Raw genomic sequence first — 4,035 nt, 5'->3', positions numbered from 1 at the left:
AATAGATATTGTAACCTGTTCCAGGCAGTTCCAGGCTAACCCTCAGTGGTTGGACAATGACAATAGATTGATTGGTGGAACAGCTCATGAGGCCAATGATTTATTGAGTGCTCAGTGAGCACCAGGCACTGTGCTAAGGCCTTTACAGGTATTATCACACTTAATTCTCAAACAACCCTATGAGGTAGGTATTACTATTTCTCTCATTTTTAATAGATGAGTAAAGTGAAGCTTAGAGAGATTACTGACCTAAGCTCACAGAGCTACCTGGTGCCAGGGCCAGCACTTGCCTTCCTAAAGGCCTCATCACACTGCTGTTCCATACTTCTATGAGACACACTAGGTGCTGGGGTAGGCACCCATGTTCCTTGCTCACTCTTTTCAACAACCCTTTGAGGTAGGTATTATTGGCCCCATTTTATGGATGAGACGCTAAAGTTCAAGGCTGTAACTTGCTTTAGTCCACACAGTTAATATCACAGCAGCCCACACAACTGTCCGCATTAAAAGTCCACGCTCCTTCGACCGCCTGTATCACCTTCCACCTTAGTGGTTTTCCAACTGCAGATCATAACCCATTAGGGCAGAGGGAAGTCAATCAGCATGTCCCAACCAACACTTAAAATACAGGAGCAGAATAGAATGGGAGGGGAGGGGTGGAAGGAAAGAGAAGAAAAAGGAATGGAAGATATTAGTATGCATCACCCATAGTGACAGTCAGCATTCTTAGTGAAAGTTTTACTTCAGTGGTGTACATATGTGTGTGGTATTGTGTGTGTGCGTGTGTGTGTGTGTGTGTGCTAGGATTTAAAATGCATTTCTTACTTTGGTTGCTACTGAAAGCATTTGAAAGCCTCTGCCCCAGCTGTTCCATCTGTTCTTAAGGTCACTTGCAACAGGTAAGTGTTCAGGTTGTAACGATAGCTTACCCTCATTGTACACACTTTCTTTTGGCCTTAACCACTTAGAAAAGGGTGGTTATCATTCTTGATCCACTTCCTAGTGCCTTTCCTACTAAAGTAAAATTACTAAAGAAAACCATATTGGTTAACCTGATCTCAACTTACTAGCTAGGTGACCTTGGCAAGTTACATAACCTAAGGATTCAGCTCCCCAAATTTTACTTTCCTCATTTTCAAAGTGGGGGAATTATGTGCTCACTGATGTTGCAAGGATTGACAGAGATCTTGTAAACGTAGCGCAGCCCCTGGCACAGCAATCATTGAATAAGCACCAGCTACTGGTAAATGATCCCCACAGACTGGAGGAGTCTTAATTGAGAGTCTCGTGTTTAAGGAAATAAAGGATAAGGAGGGAAATGTATTCTTTTCCAGCCTTGAACCCTCCAACCCCATGAAAACATAAACTAACATAAGTAGGTCTGCATTCTTTCTAGTTCGTTTATGTACCAAACACTTATGAACGCCTACTACGTGCCAGAGACTGGGCTAGTCTACAAGGACATAATAAGAGTTTTTAAAGGTTAGACCTAAATTTACAGATGCTCCTTAAAGTTGGGGTCTATTAGAAGAGCTGAGCGATAAATCACCCTGGCGCCTTACTTTATGATTGTGGACAAGAGTGATCATCACCTGACAGTTACATGTAAGCTCCGTCAAATGAACGTCAACAATAATGGCCTCATTTTTTAAAAGCCGTGTCCACCTGGCATCCGATTGATTGAACCTGAGGTTCCCAATTTCCATTTTTATAGCTTGGTTCCTTCTGTGTACACGCCACAATCGGAGGATTGATTTCCTCATACCTTGTCTTCCTCTCTCCATTTCTCAGCTCCCTCTTTCCCTCTTCCACCCCCTCCCTCGAGCACTGATGCTCCTCCTGTGTTCTGCCCATTATCTCTAGCCCCGAGCTATGGGACCCACATTTTTGTTCCTGTACACATTTCCAGTAAGAGGTGGATTAGCGAGAATCAAAGTGTGGGCTTTAGGGGAAAAAGCCACAGTATCTCAGGACACTGGTTTCTAATTCTTTGCCACACACCTTGGCTTTTGGGGGCCACACAAAAATTGCCTTTCCATACTTAAGGCGCATGTGTATAATGTGACACTCCTGCCCAAATGGTCATGTACAAAAACAGGGCCTCAAAAATGTTGGTTGACTTTAATTGAATATAAAAATGATGATATTTTAGCCTGTATTACTATTAAAAAGTCAAAAGTAGTAATTTTTACATTTGTGTGCCCCTTTAAACTTTACAAAATATTTCAACATTCATTTCCTTTTATTTCACACACTTATCTTATGCCTCCACTGCCTCATAAAACCAATGAGGACAAGGATTGTTTGATGTTACAAGAACCCTCTGAAGTAGACAGAACAAGTATTTTATCCTCATTTTTTAGACAAGGAAACTGAGGCTCAGAGAGATTATATCTTGCCTAATGTCACTTAGCTCTCAAAGAGCAAAGTTAACGCTGGAGTTTGAGACTTGTGGCAGCCAGCGCTTGTCAATCACTGCCTGAGGCCCGCACACATTCAGTGTCCAGCACACCTGGCTTGGGTCCAAATGCACCACGTCCAACAGACATGGGTCTTCAGAGCCTTTACTCCTGGAGCCTGGGCCGCAGGCAGCCCCGTAATGGCAGAGAAACAGAACCTCTGGGTAGACTTTTTCAGGGCACTTTGCTAGTTCACAGCAGCTGGACAATGTTCCCTGTTAATATTCGTCATCAAGATCCTCGCATCATTTCACTGTGGTGGCAGAGACTCAGCTCTGGAGCTCTATATAGTTAAAGCACCTAGAGCTCAGTCTTTCAATGGCTTTCAAGAACACAAAGGGCATCCTCTTGAGCTTAGTGGACCTCTGGGCAAGCTGTCTCTCCCCAGCAGGAAGTATTGCTGGCATTCAGCCATGAGGATGCCCTCAAGGACCCTACGCCATGACTCCTCTTCCATCAGTCATGGGCAGCATCATCTGGAAGCCAGTGTTTCCAGACCATGAGTATCAGGATTTTGCCAAGGTGAACTAGGGAGAGGCCAGCATGCCCTCCCCTGCCATGACCCTGTGGCACTGACTGTGGACAAGGTCCCAGTGGTGAAGGCTAGAGCCACCTACGTCATCAGGAATTCTCCAATCACAAAGCAGACTCAGAAGAACACACAGTGTTTAGAGCAAAGAGCAGGGCTGAGAAATGCTGGCTGCACACCTCACAGAGGTCTTCCCACTGAGGAGACGAAGTACCTTTGAGTGGCAGAAGCACACCACACACTAAAGCTACACAGTGAAGAGATGACAAAAGAAGAGAGGCAGCCTGCATCGGCCCAGTCCACTCTGAGCAGCATCCCCCACTCTTCCCCTAAGCAGAAGCCCCGAGGCTGGTACACTTCTGGTTCTTCCACTGCCTGACCTGGCCCAATCCCAGCACCATGGATTCTGGAAGTGGAGATAAGGACAGAAACTCATCAGATAAATGGAGCTTCTTGGAACCAAGACTCCTCCAGAGTCTGATTCAGTTTTGCCACCCAGGCTACCAAGGGGCCAAGAAGCCCTCTCCAATGGAACTGATCCAGATCCAGGCCACCTGAATGGTGAGGATCCAGCAACCTTCAGGCCACTCAAGGTGGACATCTCAGTGATGGAAGGGAAGAAACAATTGCCGCAGACGCATTGTCTCAGACTTGAGTGTGCTCATGCCTACTGGGTTCTAGAGCTCTTTCTGTTCCAGAGACTCTGGAGAGAGGGTGTCTTATTCCCATTTATCCTGGCTCTGACATAGGAAAGACATATTTTTTAAAACCTTGTTAAACTGAAACTAGAGCTGGAAGACGAAATTGGCTTTTGAGAAGCATTGGTCAAAGTTTGTCCTTATTGTGTGCAAGAAGACATTTTGCACTGCTTTTTTCAGACTAAATAATCTCAGCAGTGATGTGGGGGGGAGGGGGGTCCTCATTTTCTATTTTTATATGATTCACCCTAAACAAGAACTTTAATCATTGCTTATTAGGTAAATAATGTTGGTGTTTTTCCAAAACCTGGGTCCCTTGAATCCTTTACTACTGTCAATGCCCCTAAAA

At 44.9% G+C, this 4,035-nt stretch overlaps 1 pseudogene; it reads left to right on the top strand.

Moving 5' to 3' along the window:
- Window positions 1-2,900: 2,900 nt before the first annotated feature.
- Window positions 2,901-3,669, top strand: LOC124240673 (putative monooxygenase p33MONOX; annotated as a pseudogene).
- The last annotated feature ends 366 nt before the right edge of the window (window positions 3,670-4,035 follow it).

Source organism: Equus quagga, chromosome 6 (assembly GCF_021613505.1).
Source record: "Equus quagga isolate Etosha38 chromosome 6, UCLA_HA_Equagga_1.0, whole genome shotgun sequence".
NCBI classification, from domain to species: Eukaryota; Metazoa; Chordata; class Mammalia; order Perissodactyla; family Equidae; genus Equus; species Equus quagga.
The sequence above is the reverse complement of the archived record's forward strand: the minus strand, read 5'-3'. Positions and strand labels throughout refer to the sequence as shown.